This window comes from Equus asinus, chromosome 6 (assembly GCF_041296235.1).
Source record: "Equus asinus isolate D_3611 breed Donkey chromosome 6, EquAss-T2T_v2, whole genome shotgun sequence".
NCBI classification, from domain to species: Eukaryota; Metazoa; Chordata; class Mammalia; order Perissodactyla; family Equidae; genus Equus; species Equus asinus.
This window is the reverse complement of record NC_091795.1, coordinates 86184824-86201742: the sequence shown is the minus strand read 5'-3', so window position 1 is coordinate 86201742 and position 16919 is coordinate 86184824.

Genomic DNA, 16919 nt, shown 5'->3' with positions numbered 1-16919 from the left:
TTTCCCATGGTAGGAACGGCCTGGGAGCCTTGGAGAGCGGTCATTGCATAAATGGTTGCTGGCCTTTTCCTTCCACTTCAGAAGCATGGAGAAGGCCGTCAGATGCATGAACTTAGCTGCAAGGAGTGATGGGGGCATGCCAGGGCCCCCAGGAGAGGTCGGGGAGGACTCCATCCCCAGTGGGGCCACGGGTTAAACAAAGCCAGAGCAGCCAGCCGTGACATCGATAGGGGATGCTTTTGCCCATCAGCCGGGGCTGCTGAATGTGATAAGGCATCTCCATCTGGGGGATATTTGGTTTGAATCTTCATTTTAACCTCCCATCTCTTGTGGCTTGCAGAGGGCAGGAGGTCGTGTCCAGGGTTTCTTCCAGGTGGGTCCTGGTGTTGGGGCAAAACTACACATAGGGGTGGGTAGAGGAATCACGCCTTCAGACCTCTCCAGGGCTTCATCTCCTTCCTAACCCGACTGCCTTCTGATTGCATTGTCCTTCCGAAAACAAACACTTGATTGAATATTTCTCAATTGAGTCACTGTTCAGTCTGCCTTCTCTCAAGAAATCAAACACTTTCTGGCTTTGCCTCTTCATCACTCTGACCACAGTCATGCTTTACCCTGTCCTGGACGGGCATTCAGGCTTTTTGGCTCACTCTCACCCACAGAACACCAGACAGTTAGTCTTATCCTATATTCACTGCCGTTGAGGGGGCGGTAGTTGGCACAATGCCCCTCTCCATTTGCCCACGATGAATTGCCACATCTTCTCCTGAGAGGCTGGCCTGCCTTCAAGCCCCTCTCCTCCTCCCCCTCTAGCCCCATCCACAGGTCTGGTGTTTGTTAACGTCTAGTCAAGGCCTGATTCAGCCACATTGCTTCACAAGCAGCCCAGCAGGCAGCCAGCTAATGCTTTGGGTAACCCAAGTCTGACCAACTGGTTGGTCAACTCAGATGGTCACACAGCTAACAGGAACAGCTGGGTGGACTTCAGCCTTGGGAGGCTGAGGCAGGGCCCATGAAACAGCCCCTTCCTCTGACTCACCAGGTGATGCTGAAACCGTGAAAAGCTCAGGAAGACCTCTTTTCCCAGAGAGGCTTCCTGGAGCCGCCACTGGGCCTGGGACCTCTCCTCACTGTGGCCCAGCAATTGCTCTTGGTCTGTGCAGAGTGTAGGGTGTGTTAGTCAGCTGAGCACCGCTATCTGGATCTTTCTTTGACATATTGGAGACTGCTGAGGATTCGGGCTTTCCAGAAGACCCATTAGGTGATCAGCTATTGAACCTACACCTTGTTGGACATGAAGTAATTAAATTAGAATTCTAGCGTTGCAGTTGTGGGGGTCAGGGTGGAGGATGGAATGTAATGATGCTATACATTCCATTCCAGGGTATCCATGTTTCTACCAACCCATTTTTAGCTCAGACTCCACAAAGGAATTGGGTCTTCTTCACAAAATTCCCCCATTAACACTGGGATGCGCCCCACAGACTGTAGGCCCCAGGCTCAGATTAGAACTGCGGGCCCCACATCACATAACAGAACAGCCAGGGTATTGCAGAATGAGAAGGATGCAAAGTCTCCATAGAGATCAGTCAGCAGAGGTTTTGCTGAATGCAAAGCTTGGACATCCCAGCCCAGACAAGATGGTGTTAACGAGAGCACTGAGGATGAGAATCAGCCACGCTGACTAAGGCTTCTCGAAGGCTCCTTGATGTGGAGAGAGTAGAGACTGAAAGGAGCCCACTGCCCATCCCTCGTGGTCCAGGTCATATAAGGAAGGGTGACACAGGAGTCCTATAGAGAGTGGGCTTGCTCGGCCCTTCTCAGGGAACCCTCTGAGGCCCCCAGCAAGCCCTGAGTGGGAGCCCTGGGCAGTTTCACATGTGGGAGCCTTCAAGTCCTGGGAGTTTGGCACAGGGAGGAGGTTTGGGGTCCATTTTCCTAAGTGCCCTGAGGAGTGGGGAGGGGGGTCAGAAATGCCTTCTGATGGGAAGATTCACTTCCTGTCGGGATTCCCCTCTTGACTCCCTGAGCCTCAAGGCCACCAAGCAGCCTCCAAGGCAGCAGCTCAGAGGAGCCCATGGGAGCAGGGGAGCCTGGATCCCAGTACCCAGGGTGGGCACAGCCTGTAAGCAGCTCTTCTTAGAGGAGTATGACTCCCAGGGCTCATTCTGACTGTGCCCAGGACACTTTCAGAGGTCAGGAGCCCCAGGGGTCATTTGAACAGGAAGTTCTCAGGTCAGATCAAATGTTCCATGTCACAAAGCCCCCATTTAACCCCTTTTCAGGAAGTCATCAGTCTCACTGGCAGAGTGGGGGAGGGGCCCGGTATGGTAACTGTCACAAGCCGGTGCATCCAGCCGGCTGGGCGTCAGTGCACCTGGCTACCGCACCAGCTGTCTGCACTGGGCTCCCAGGCCTGGACTCCCACAGCATCCCACAACAGCACAGCATGGGGAAGAGGCCTCTTTGAGGGTGGGCACTACTGAACCAGGGAAAAGCTGGGGAGCAGGCATCTGGCAACAGAGACCCCAAGACACTGGATGAGAGCCTGGAGTGCTCCTGTGTTCAGGACGGCGGAGGCAATGAGGGGAGATGGCCTCGCCCCGTTCTCTCTCTGTGCCCATTCCTCTCTCTCGCTCGCTCTCTCTGGGTTCGAAATCCTCCTGCTGTGTTCCCAGGCAGCTGCCCAAACCTGGAGATCCCACGAGGCAGACAAATCCTTTGTCCCACAGAGTGAGAACTCCTCAGTCTAGTCTCGCCTCCTTCCCACTGCTCAAACCCCCACCCCACTTCCACTTGTGCCTGAAGAGAATCCGTGGGACAGAGAGAGGATAGGGAATGATGGGCCGAGCTGCTTCCACTCACAGCCTTGGCTCTCTTCTAACTCTTGGAAATTTCTAGAGTAACAGACAGATCCTCCTAGCACTCCAGGATCCAGCTCAGTGACCACCTCCTCCTGGAAGCCCTCCCTGTCAATTATGAAGGTCTTGGAATCAAAGGTCAGCAGCTGAGAAAATAATTAGGAAAAGCTGAGGCCAGAATAGGACACGGGATGGGGAGGAGGGGAGAGAGGAGAAGCCACACAGTCCATCCGGGGGCTCTGGCTCCCCAAGAGGGTGGATCTGCTGCTGTCTGGTCCTGTTCCTGAGGAGGACCATGGGGAGAGGCAGCGGTAAGAGGGAAGGCTCTCCTGGACAGGACAAAGGAAGCATCCAGAAGGTCCAAGAGAAGCTGCCCCCACCCCCAGCCCAGTGGAGGCACTAGGTGGGTGGGGGACACACTAACTGTGCCGTCTGAGCTCCCCTGGGGGCACCTGCAGAGCTGACTAACTCTCACAGGAAGTCATCTTTGAGCAAGGAGGGAGTGCTGGGAATCAGAGGTGTCATGAGGTGGCCCCTGACTCACTGGAGCCCATGTCATCACAGTCCCCAGAGCCGTCATGCCCCTTGGGGGTGGCCTTCTCTGGCCACTGCCGTGGCTGCTGCAGGGGAATTGCTCTTGAAGAGCTCGCACCCTCACCAGCACTGCCCAGAGGGGCTGGAGTCCAGACCCTAGAGCCCACCAGCCGCCAACTCACTTCCCCTGCTGGACCTCGGTGTCCTATTTTTTCATATCTCCAGACTTTTCCCATGGGAAAATCCTACCCATCCTTCCAGGGCAGCCTGAGGGCCCCTCCCTAATGCCCTCAGCCCTCAGCAGCCTTCTCCCCACTTCCCTTGCTCCTTCAGGGCTTAGAGTCCAGCTCTCAGTGCCAATTCCCCAGATCCTGTCTTCCCAGCAGGATCACTGTCTCCGTAAGGGCAGGGTACCTATCCCAGAGGGTGACCAGAGCCGGGCATCCCGTATGTACTCACGGGGCCTCAGTGATGGACTGATTCCTCAGCCCCAGCCCCTCTGCTCCTCAGCCTTCTCTCTACTCCGCACGCCCGCAGGCCTCAGGAAGCTGGCCCCGTAAGAGCCGCAGGAATCCCTGCCCGTGGGCTCAGCCCCGCCCCAGGCTGCGCAGGCAGCAGCCCAGCTTCTTCCAGTCCTGCACAGCCCTGGGGCCTGGTCTCAGCGGCTGACCCGCCCATGGAGCTCTCAACAACTTCTTTCCACAGGTCACTGGCCCCTGCCCCTTTCCCTTCAAGGAACTAACTGCTGTTCTGTGAGTCAGTGACTGGGGACAAAGGGAGAGGGTGGCCTCATGTGATAGCTGCAGTCACGGAGGGTGGTGCATCCGCTTCTGCTTCTGTGGGGACATTCTCCCCTCTGGGAGGGAGGCCCCCAGTCACTACACAGGCTCAATAACCATGCATTCTCACCAGATGGGTATCTAGACAGCCACCCGGAGCAGGGGAAAGAGCCCGGAGCTGGGAGCAAGGAGACCAGGGTGTCTTGGTTCTCCCTCTGACTGGCAAATCACTCCCTTTCTCTGAACCTCAGTTTCAAGGGTGTGGCCTCAAGAACCCTAAGAATCCTCACAGTTTTGTGACTTCCAGAAATCCGTGTAGGTGGAGAAGCGCTGAGGGGCTGACATGTCCTAAAGGATCCCACGAAGGGCACGTCCCAGTTGGCATCATCTGCCCCGACTGGCAGAGGGACCCTGTGGTGCTGTGAGGAGGCCTTGCAGCTGGGCAGTCCCGGATCCTGATCCCAGCTCTGCCTCTCACGTGCACATTATGTAACTTCCTGACCTTGTTTCACAGATGAGGAGACCTGAGGCCGGGGAGGGAAGGGATGTGCCCAAGATCTAGGGTGTGACCCTGTGCCAGCTGGCTTGCAGCTCTGGGTTCCTTCTCGTCCTTCCCAGAGAACTCGCCCTAAAGGACGGACGGTCCGAAGAGGGCTGGGGTGCTGGGAGGCTGTTCAACTTTCAAGGGCTGAGATGAAGGCGGCCACGTCTCACAGGCCAGCTGGCAAGGCCAGGTCCTCTACCGAGGAGGGTGGTGTCCGGGGGTGGGGTGGGGGCCGGATGTGACCACGTGGCACCGGATGGAAGCCCTGGGGGACGGCTGCCTCCTGGGTGGTGGTTGGGGCCGCAGCAGGTCCTCTGCCTTTCATCCCCAGATGCCTGGCCTCCCTCCCCACATGGTGCCCAGAAGGAGTGTGGGCTTCCCCTCCTGGAAGCGCCTGCAGCAGAACTGTCAGTGGGGGTTGGGCGCTTAGAGTGGGGTTCAGAGCCAGCGAGGCCTCCCACAGCCCTTGAAGTGTGAGGATTTCTGCATTCGTGGCACCCCTCCCCACCTTCCAAGTCCCTCCTATCCTTTTCAGGGCTGTTTATTAATGAGGGGTGGGGCGGCCTGTGAGCACAGAGGGCACAGTTGTGTGTGTGCCAGTGGAGCCCTCTCCTCAGCCACCGGAGGGCATGCTCAGGGCCGCCGGGTGCATCTGCACACAATGGTCACTGCACAAGGGCTGCGTCTGGGTGAAGGAGCATCCTCTTTCTAATTGCAATCAAAGCCACAGCCACTCACCATGTCACGTGCCCTCGGGGCTGGATCTGCCTGGGGAGGAGGCGCTGTTTCTAATGTGCACAAATAGGCTCTGTGTGCCCCTGATGCCCTGAGGCTGTGCCTGGGGGTCACCTGTCCCTGGGCAGAATTTGGATGGGGAGGAGGGCTCAGAAGGTACACAACAGGTGGGAACTCAGTTCACAAAGTGGCATTCCCCTCAGTGCCAGAACATCCTTTTTCCAATTTCTCACTCACCTGTTGGTGACTACTGGTACTTCCGGCCTGGAGCCCGAGCCCTCTGCCGGTCAACACAAGGCCTGGGAGCCCCGTGGCTGCTTCTGGGCCAGCCCTGAACCATCTTGAGAAGCCAAAGAGAAATGCTGCCCAATTGGAAGTGCCCTCCCCCCCAAGGCAAGTCCTGCCCCGTCAGCGCCTCTCTCAAGAGAAGGGTGGGCGCAGGGCCTGGATCCCAGCCCCCTCCCAGGGCCACCCAGATGTCCAGGCACTAAAGCTGGTGGATCAGTTCTGATCTGAAGCCCCTAGGGGGCCTTGGGATCAGCCAGGTCTCCCCTCTGGGGTCTCAGACACTCCTTCCCCCATGTGTCCTGGGGGGCATTGGGCAGCCCTCAGCCTTCATCCTTCCTGCACTCACTATTCAGCCCCCACCCCCATGCAGGACTCAGAGGGAAAGAGGTAGGAGACCCAGGACCCAGTCCCACTGTGGCTCTGACACACGGTGAGCTTGACCAGAAGCTTCCGTAGAATAAACACCCACACAGTCAGCACTGTGGCTCAGGTGGTCCCTAGAGGCATATTCAGAGATCTCATGACTGTCTTCTTAGCCCCTCTTTCTTCAGCGCCTCACTCTCCTCGCCCAGGCCCAGGCCCAGGCCCCGGGAGCTGTGTGAAACACTTGCACAAGCTGATGAATGAACAAGTGAATGGATAGAGCACGAGGTCCTTCTCCACCCCCACTTCCAACCCCCAGCTCCCTCCCACCCCCAGCTCAGGCCTGGCAGGGACAGAGCCCCAGGTGTTTTCCATTAAGAGTTTTATTGCGGATTCTCAGGCTCCACCGAGGGAGCTACCTAGTCCTCCACCCCACCCCCAGGCTCGGAGGGGTGGGGGCCTGTCCTCTCCCAGCCCCTAGCCCTTCTTGAGAGGCCTCATCCTCACCAGGAGGTCACCCGAGGCCCAGCTCCAGCCTCCAGGCCTGTTCCCTTCCGCCCATCCCTCACACTGCAACAGCCAGAGCGTTCTGCTCAGGAACAAAGCTAATTATCCCAGGCCCTGATTTTAAAATCCACCGAAGCCTGCCTTTTTTTGTTTTTTCAACAACTGGCTCTGATTTGTAACACTTGCCAATTCCCATGGTGTAAATATTCCCACCATGGCCAATTTCAGACTACCAGCATGAGGTCACTGACCTGTGGGCACCATCAGCTCCCACAAGCCGGGGGAGCCAGCCCCAGCACACCACCACCTGCACCCTTCACCCTTGACCTGGGGTACAAGCCCTCCTTTACTGACCCCAGCTGTCCCTCCAGCCTCATCTCTCACTGTTTCCCACCCCCAGCACACTGGATGGTGCCTGTGGGTCCCGAGTGCTTCTAGCACTTGCCAAAAACACCCCTCTCCCGTTTGGCCCAGCCAGCTCCTTTGATGATACCCCTTTCTGAGGTTTCCACCTCCAGGCGATTTCTGCAACTCCTCAAGCTGGATTAGGTGCCCTTCCTCTGTGTCCCTAGGATACTGCCCTTGGACGCCTACATTATTTAGTAATGCATCTCTGTCTCTGCCCTGAAACCGTGGCCTCTGCAGAAGCCAGGGCCGTGTTTGGGGCTGGGTCTCTGGGTGCCGGTCCCTGTCCCTGAAGAGGCCTCGGTGACTGTGCTGAGGGAGTGAGATGCATGCAGTGGTGTGCTCAGGGGCCCAGGGCTCCAGGGGAAGAGCTACCCCAGGGTCTTGGACCTTTCCCGGCAGAGCCCGGTGCCACTTTCCTGGCCAGCTTCCTAGGAGATCTGCAGGACAGGGACAGGGGACACTGCCATACTCACCCCCTATTGGGGTTTGGCGGTCCCCCAGCTCCTGGATCTGAGATATGCCCATGTCACCCACAGCCTGCCCTCTGGCACAGAGGGGCGCAGAGCTGGCTGGGTTGGGCAGAAGTGAGCTGCCACCCCCCTCGTAGTTGTTTGTGTCTTTGTGACCATGGTTTCCTGCAGGGCAGGTTATCATTATTGACTTTGGCACCTCACCCAGGCACTTCGGCGAGGCCACCCTTTCCCATGCCTGGGAATAGCCCCAGGGCTTGCTGGGGCAGCCCTGGCCTGGAAGAGCTCCCCCATGTCCTGTCCAGGTGGCCCTTTGTGACCCAAATGGGTGAAACAGGAAGCAGCGGTGGTACAGGGAGTGCTCTGGGCTTCCGAGGGAAAAGGACCTGGGTCTGCCTGTCAGCTCTGCAGCTGTATGAAGTGATGGCTCGGGGCCTTCACTTCCCCATCTGTAAAATGGGGGTAGAAAGCCTGCGCCTCAGGGTTTTTGTGGACAGAAGAGTAATAGTCACTATTTACAGAGGGCTTGCGAAGTGCCCACAGCAAAATGCAGTCTTTGCGATGCTCTTTACTCACATTATCTTATTTAAACCCCCACAGCCCTACGAGATAAGAGCTGTCAGCCCCACTTCCCGGAAAGAGAAAACCGAGGCTGTGCGGACTTTACAGTCACATGGCAAGTAAAGTGGGGTCTCATCCCAAAGCTCCTGCTCCTACCACTGCGCTGCTCTGTGCCCCTAAAACCGGAGGGTCGGCATGTCTAGGGCCTGGCACATTCTAGGCTGGTTGAGATGGTAGTTATTAGTAATTATACAAAACCCTGCTGCCTGGCATGTATCAGGAGACAGAATTTTAAAAATCTCTTTCTGAGTCTCATCTGAACCTGAAGGTGGGCACAGGCGTCCCTAGTTCTCGTGAGGAAACTGAGGCCTGAGGAGGTGTGGGCTTCTGTGCAGGCTCACAACTGTCCAGGCAGAGCCCGGCTGAGCCCTGGGCCCCAGCTCCCAGCCGGCCCTCTGCAGGGTGAGGGGCTGCTCTCCGCTCCCGGGAGAAACTTGCCTGTCTTCTCTAACAGGTATCATAATTAAAAAAAGAGAAAAATATAGAAATCTTTCATATGGCCTTGAGAACCTTGTGGTGTAGAGAAAAGCAGTTGATAAAATTCCTCCTCCTTCTGTGGCCTATGGCCAGGCAGCGATCAGCCGGAACTTGGACAAGCCCACACACTGCAAGTTCAGCCGTGGCTCAGGAGGAGCCAGGCTGGTCCCACTGGGGGAGGCTTGGGAGCACTGGAGACCTTTGGGGCCTGGTGGGGACCCTCAGGCTACAGGGACTGCTTCCCAAGAGGGTGGGTGCTGGGGTCTGCAGCATCGAAGGCCAAGGGCCTGGGTCTCACTGGATCAGGTCACCCTGCTCTGGCAGAATCCTGAAAACTGTAAAGGCCTGTCTCAACTGCAGCCACATCCTACAGATGGGAAAACGGAAGTCCAGAGGGAGAGAATGCCAGCAAGTGAACATCCACCATGGGGCTCCTGCCACCTTCCCAGCCCTTGGTGCTGTCACTAGTTTAACTATGACGTCTGATGCTGTCCACATAACACCTCACTGGGTCCTCAGGACGCCCTGTGAGGGAGATCACCCCACTGGTAGATGGGGCAACCAGGATTCTGAGCCCAGGCATCTGGTTCCAGTCTCTGTCTTAACTACCATGCTGTCCTGCCTTCTCCATGAGCTCTGAAGAGGTAACCACATCTCCTGCTCCCCCTACACCACCTTCATTTTGGGTGTTAACATTAGGCCTAAGAGCCCCCATTGGGGGAAGCCCTCAGGCCTGGGGCTGCTGGAGCAGGTGTGCCAGCCAGAGGCCAGTGTGGGTCCTGGTCAGTGAGGGCTCCCAGCCTAAGAAGGGCCCTCCAGGTTCAGGACTGAAGATGCTCCCCTAGCAAGGTCTCTGGGGGCCAGACTGCCCATGGGGATCTGAGGCAGCCCAGGGGACACCACACAGGCCAGCTCTGAGGCTCACACAGGCCCCATGCTTGCTCACTCCCTGGTCAGCAGGTCTCAGCACTCTGCAGTCTTTGAGGGTAAGAGGCCCCAACCTGAGCTGCCCCACATGGTTGTGCAGGCTTTGCCTGGGTCAAGGAGCAAGTGGGGACCAAAATCTTGTTGTCCCAGTGCAAGGCTCATGGGCCTGGAGAGAAGGGTGGCTTTCTCTTAAGGGACAATGGTGCCATCCGCTAACTGAGTTGGGCCCCAAATGGGGAACCCTTTTCCAATTCACCAGAGGTGCTGTATAGGCTGGGGGTGGGCCTGCCCCAAAGGAGATGGGACAGTCAGTCCAAGAGTCCTGGAGCTGGTGTCCTGGCCCTGACCCCTCTCCTCACCAGGGGCCTCTGGCCTAGAAGTTTCTTGCAGGTAAGGTCTCCCCTTCAGACAATAGGGACCGTGCTTTCTGGATGTAAATTCAGAATTAGTACTTAGACAAAGGAAGTGTTTTGATTTATGAATCTAGAAATAAGGAAATCCTTATCGTTGCAGAGCATATGGGCTTTTCTAGTTGGGGTGATTGCGAATAGCCGCCATCTCTGTACCGCGGAACACGCCTCAGCAACGGGAAGGAGCAGACTCGCAACACAACAGCTCCGATGAGGCTCAGATGCGACCTCCTAAACGAGAGGAGCCGGGATCAAAGGCTTCAGGCTGCATGACGCCATTTCTAGGACATCTGGACGAGGCGAAACCACCAGGGCACAAGGCAAATCAGTGGTCACCAGGGGCGGAGGGGTTCCACTCCAAGGGGCACGGGGGAGTTTTTGGGTGCTAAAACTGCTCTATATCATAATTGTGCTGGTGGTTACAACACTGTACACATTTGTAAAAGAATTGTGCAGCAATAAAAATGAATTTTACTGTATGTAAAATGGATCTTAATTTTTTTTTAAATAGTAAAAAATGACATTTTCTTTTCTGCTCCTTTTTCTATTCATTTTGACCTTAAGATAAATTTGAATATTCACAAAGTTCACTTCGTGGATATTTCCAAAGCACTTCCTGTGTGCCAGGCCCTCTGCTCTGCACAGAGAAGGGAGTGGGACCCAGAAGCCTGTGCTCACTTGGGGACCCCTGGCACTCCCCCCATGCATGCTCAGGCCCAGTGCACCCCATTTCCCTTTTGAGGGGCTTGCTTCAGCCTAACACTGATGGATGTGGGTCAATCAGTAACTATGTGCTGAAATGCTGGAATTTCTGAGACGTTTCCATGGTTTATGGGGCCATAATATTTGAAGTGGGAACCTGGGAACCGTCCTTGACACCTCCCTCCTCCTTGTTACCCCATCCTTCTCATGTCCCACACAGTCAGGGAAGGGGGCACGCAAACTACCAGGCAGGTGGCCCGAGGGGGCTCAGGCTCAGCTATGTGGCTTATCAATACAAATCCTATGTCACAATTTTGGGGGAGGAGGGTAGTTGGCAATGTTTTTTTCACTGACCTGAAAGTGCCCTGGACTATTGCACAAGAAATCAATCCAGGGGCTGGCCTGGTGGCGCAGCAGTTAAGTGCGCACTCCGCTTTGGTGGCCTGGGGTTCGCCGGTTGGGATCCCGGGTGCAGACATGGCACCACTTGGCAAGCCATGCTGGGGCAGGTGTCCCGCATATAAAGTAGAGGAAGAGGGGCATGGATGTTAGCTCAAGGCCAGTCTTCCTCAGCAAAAAGAGAAGAATTGGCAGCAGATGTTAGCTCAGGGCTAATCTTCCTCAAAAAACAAAAAAGAAAGAAAAAGAAATCAATCCACTGGCTAGTCCTATTGGTCTTCCTTCCTGAATGTCTTCACGGCTCCCTGTCCCAAGGCCATGAACCTCTCACAGGGGGCCTTCCAGCTGACCAGCCCCGTATGCCCTTCACACCGCAGCCAGATGGATATTTTGGAGACCAAAGCCACTCCCTCAAAATCATAAGCACACAAGGAATCCATACCAATCCACAGGGAAAAGACAAAAGGCCCATTAGAAAAATGAGCCAAAAAATATGAAAAAGCAGTTCCCCTATGGAAAAAGAAATACAAGTGGCGAAAACATCTGAAAAGATCCCTAACCTCAATTACAATAAATAAATGAAAATCAAAACAACCACGCGATGTGCCATTTCCATCCCCCACCCCAGGAGAAAAAAGAAAGAGGAACCGTTACGTGATATGCATGGTGACAGGTGAGGAGGTAGCCTCTGGGATACCCACACACAGTTTGGGTGTGGTGACAGGTGTGGCAAATTGGTGACATTTTTGGAGGGTGATGGGAAAGAACATCCCCTTCGATCCAGAATCCACTACTGGAAATGTGCCCTGGGTGCATACAGATAACAGTCCACTGTGTGTCACATGATACTGTGTGATGGCTGCATGGGGAATTTTATTCCAGCAACGTCCATAACAGCAAAAGCCAGGAAATAAGATGCCCACCACGAGGGAAGAGGCGAGTCAGTAAGGCTGCATTCAACCACGCTCTGTAGACATTAAGGAGAATGGGGTGGGACTGACTCCATGAGCTGAAATGGAACCGTAAGGAAAGGACGCGGCAGACCTCTGCGTATAGAACCATCGCTTTGTTCTAACTCTCTAAAAGCACAGACTTATCCTCAGAAGCGTATGCATGGAAAAAATTTCTGGACGCACACACTGCAAACCTGTTAAATGAAATTGCCTTTGGCGAGAGAGACAGGTGGGGAGAAGGGATATTTCACTCCCATTGCAGACTTTTCTGTTCTGCTTGGATTTCTAATCCTGTGCACAGAGTCTTGTAATTTTTCAAATGCCATCAGGAAATATCTGGGTGGTGCGATTTGAGGCCAATTTTGCTTTCTTCCTTATACTTTTCTATATCAAAAAGAATCAAAATCAAGGTGTTTAAATGTTGCAAAACAAACAAACTTTTGCTGCCCTGGGGATAAAGTCTGTGTTCCTGAACTCGTGCTGGGAGGTCCTGCAGCGCCCGTGGCTGCTCCCCTCCGGTCTCCTGACTCCTGGGCCACTGCCACAATCGACCCCACGCACCTTCCACACCCCAAAGCCTCTTGCTCTCTCTTACCTCTGGGCCTTTGGCCATGCTGTTCCATTTACCTGGAATATTCTGCCCCTCCGATGGCCCCTTCGCTTTGCCTTACTCATCCTTCAGCCTGGTGCCAGGTGTCCGCCCAGTCCTCCCCGAGGGACAGTCTTGCCCTGCCTAGATGCCTCCCCAGCACCTGGCCAATGCTCCTCCTAGTTCCATAGTGGCCTTTCCATGGGTCAGCCACCCTCACAACCTCCCAACAGCCTGGAAGGTAAGGACAGGGCCTGGTTCACAACGGTGTCCAGGGCCCAGCGCCGTGACTGGCACACAGTTGGCTTCATAAACGTTCGCTGACTGAACTGACAGATGACTCCTGAGCTGAATGGATGAACAGCTGGCACGGCAGCCCATCCCTAAAGCAGGCCTGTCTGCGGGGTGGGATGCCCGGGCCCCAGACGGCGGGCCCGAGGGCCTGCTGAGGCAATCTGGACAGGCAGACAAAGCAACCCGCGGCAGCGCCGCCTGCTCCACTCCAAGGTGGCTTTTATTTCCTCCTCTGCGGGTGCCAAGTCCCTGAACAAATATTTTCCTGGAGTGGAGGAGTGGCTTAGCTCCCAGCCTTAAGTGCTGGAGACACCGCCGGGTCGGGCAGGTTCCAGGAACCAGAGGAAGAGAGGGGTCTGGCTGCAGCTGGGGAGGAGGGTCCCGGGCTGCCCTCTGGGCAGTGCCCACCCTCTGGGCCAGGTGAGGGGGGCCTGCTCCCCTCGCCCGCCAGCCTGGGAAGCGGCCGGCCATCTCAGTTCAACATGCAGCCCTGAACGGCTTCTGCCGTGGGCCTCTCTGCCCATAAATTAGAATCCTCTGGGATCCTGAAGACAGCATAGGCCAAGGTGGGCCTCCTTCATTTTTGCTGGAAAAGCTACAGTGGGGTTTAAAGGAACTAATTAGAATCTCAGAAGCCCTTTTATAAGCCTTTTTTCCCCTTTAACTTTCTCATTGCAGAATAACATACACAGAGTACACTCATCTTAAGTGTATAACTTGATGGTTTATTTACATATACATACACCCTTGTAATCACCACCTACATCAAACCAGAGAACATTCCAGAGAACCTTTCCGAGAAAGTTCCTTCATGTCCCTCCCTAGTCAATACCACACCCCCAGCAGAGGTACCCCTGGCTTCTCTTCCCATCGATCAGCTTGCCTGTTCCTGAACTTTATATAAGTGGAATGGTGCAGCATGGGCTCTCTTGTGTCTGGCTTCTTGTGCTTAATATATTGCCTGTGATGTTCGTCTGTGTTGTACGTGGAGCAGTCGTTTGTCCTTTTTGATTGCTGAGTGGCGTTCCGTTGTGTGAATGTACCACCACTGATTTATCCATTCTCCTGTGGATGGACATTCAGGTTGCTCCACGTGTGGGCTGTGATGAACGAAGCTGCTGTGAATGTTCTCACACCCGCCCCTCAAGAGACACGCGCTGTCATGCTGCCTGCATCACGTGGCAGGCCGATGTTCGGCTGTAGTAGATACTGCCACACGGTGCTCAGATCAACTGGCACACTTTCCAAGAGCGCAGGAGAGTTCTGGTGGTTCCACATGCCCAATGATTGTCTGTCTAATTGTCAGCCTTTCTGGTGGGTGTGTGGTGGTGTCTTGTACTGTTAATAAGCTCCTAACGACTGCTTGACTTTCAGAACAGGATGGCAGCACAGGCAGCCACAGCGAGCTCCCCTAAGGCAGAGACTCCCACACTGGCAGCAAGCCTCACACGCTGGGTCATAATAGTGTCAGCCCTCCAGAAGCACCTGGGGTAGGAGGAAGCCAGTGTGGAAACGGCACCTGTTGGCAGCGAGACAGCGAGAGGTACTGAGAGTGACCCAGAAATGATGGAGGCGCAGAGGACTCAGTGCCTCTCCTGAGGACCTTTGAACCCAGCCTTGAAGTTGGGCAGGTGTGGGGTAACACTGCCGAGGGCCTGATTTGAGGGCACATCCACACACCAAGAGTGGCTGCAAAGCTGGGGTGGCTCAAGGAAAGGCGCCAGAGGTGCAGTGGTGCTGCGGAGGGGGAGGAAGCAAGCCAGGTGAGGGCTGCGTCCACAGCAGGCAGAGCTGGCAGAATCCCAAGCCCCTCTAGGCTCCTGGCCCCGGGCCTCCCCCAGCTCTGCTCCTGCAGCTCCACCAACCAGGAGCTCACCCCTCCCGAGGCAGCCCAATGCCTTTCTCTTCTGCCAGGCTGGAGAAAAGGGGGATGGGGTGGGTTGGCAGGGAAGGAGGTGGACAGGACTCCCGAGAGGTGGGAGCATGGCCCTGGTGCTCCTCCCTGCAGAGTAGTTCCCTGCAGACCTATTTAAAGAAGCCTTCTCTCCAAGGTGCTGTTTTGGGGTCCTCCGACCATCAGTGCCTAACCTGGGAGGGGGGCATGAGACCACCGCCCTTGAGGCCCAACTCTGGGACAACTGTCCCTTTTGCTCCATTAGCCCTTACCCTTGACCCCCAGCTCAGAAGAGCACCTCATCACAGGTGCCGTCTCCCTCAGGCTCGTCCTGAGAACGTGTGCCTCTGGGAGTTGGGGACACACTTCTCAACAAGTTCTAAAATCCAGCCCGTCCTCCCCATCCCTCAGCACGCCGCCTCTTTCCTCTCGCTGCGCCTCCGTCCCCGCATTCCCCTGCGATTCCTAATCTTTCCTGTACCGGCCCCCAGGCTCCAGGCTTCTGTAGCCGCAGAGAGGTTACAAGGCAGAGTGACGGCCACTTTCTCCCCATGTTCCAGCCTCGTCTCTTCCCGCACCTGCTTTCCTTTCACATCCAGCCTGAAGCCTCTTGAGTCCCTATTTTTGCGGAAGCTGTGCCTCCGGGCTGGAATGCCTTCTCCCCCTTGTTTGAGAGGCTGATTTGAATTTGTCCTTCAAGATGCAGTTCAAGTGCCACCTCTGGGCACCTCCCATGACCCAGAAGCCAGATTAGGTGCCCCTGTCTCCCCCCAGCCCACACAGGGCACCCTGTCATTGGAACGGCCCTCACTGTCTGACTCCCCCTGGACCGCAACCTCCCTGAGAGCAAGGCCACGAGTCTCTGTGCCGGATGTGAAAACAGCCCCATCCGGAGCAAAACCCGAGAGGCCAGCAAGGCAGGAAGTGCCAGGTAAAGCAGAAACCGGCTGCAAATTAGGAAGGCGACACAACCAATCTAAGAGAAGATGGCTCATTAGTTTAGAAAGTCACTAGAAAGAACTTAGTGGAAACTTCCGTGAGTCCTCCATCCCTACACACACAGCTGGGCCCATGTGGGCACAGCCTAAAGGTGAGGGAGATAGGAAATGCGCAAGTGCTCTGTTCCCAGGCGTGGGGGCCAGGGGTCTTGCAAAGGCAGAAAAGAGGGCAGAAAGGGAACAAGTGGGGGGACAAGGGCAGGAAGCTGAGGCCTGAGGAGAGATGGGAAGAGACGGGTGCTTAAGGAGACAATGTGTAAACCCCTTCACATTTAGCTTCTTCACTGCTAGTCTCCAACACTCAGGAAAGTCTGTTTTATGGTCCCACCCCGTCCTCACAGCGCCCTGGGGTGGGAGCAGAGAGCAGGGAGCCTAAGTGAACTGAGTGAGAGGAGAGATCAGTGGGACCAGCGTATCCAGCACTGTCTGGCCCACAATAAGCTCAGGAAACGTTTTAATATCCAGGCAGCCAATTCTAACCGTGCCCTCACTGTCCAGCCTGGGGACTGGCAGAAAATAGGCACTCGGTGTTTTCAGTGTTTGTTGAACAAATAAATGATCTGAAGACTTTGTTTCAGCCTCCAAACCCTTCGAGCACAATGTGTAGAGGAGAGTAGAATTCACTTTGCAGGGGCCCCCGGAGCCTGCAGTCTCTGCCCCACCCGCAGGTGCAGGGCCTAGAAGGACACACCTGAGTCTAACGTCAGGGGTTGGCCTGCACCCAGGGCCAGAGAGCAGCTCAGGTGCCAAGGGCCCCAGGTGGGGAGACCTGTCATGGAGGGGCAGCTGAGGGGCTGGGTGGGGGTCAGCAGCCCGGACCAGACTCTGGGTAAGGAAAGGGCAGCTAGACACTCTCAGAACACGGGAGTTCCCACAGTGCCCTGCACTTCTCAACCCCCAGGAATCTCTCTAGTTTTTCCCTATTGTGTAGACTTTAGACCTTTGGCACTTGAGTGGATCTGTTAGTGAGTTTTCAGGAGTCACACGACAATGAGCAAACAGCTAGCAAACTTAAGACAGTAGTAGGGAGCCTCGTGTCCTTGAGGAAGGGAATGATCGAGGGGCTGGGCAGGAGAAAGGCAGAGAGCCCCAGGAGGAGGTGAGATGCTGCAGGCCTGACACACAGCTGCAGGAGGAGGGCACAGGGGGACACAGCCTCCCCTTCC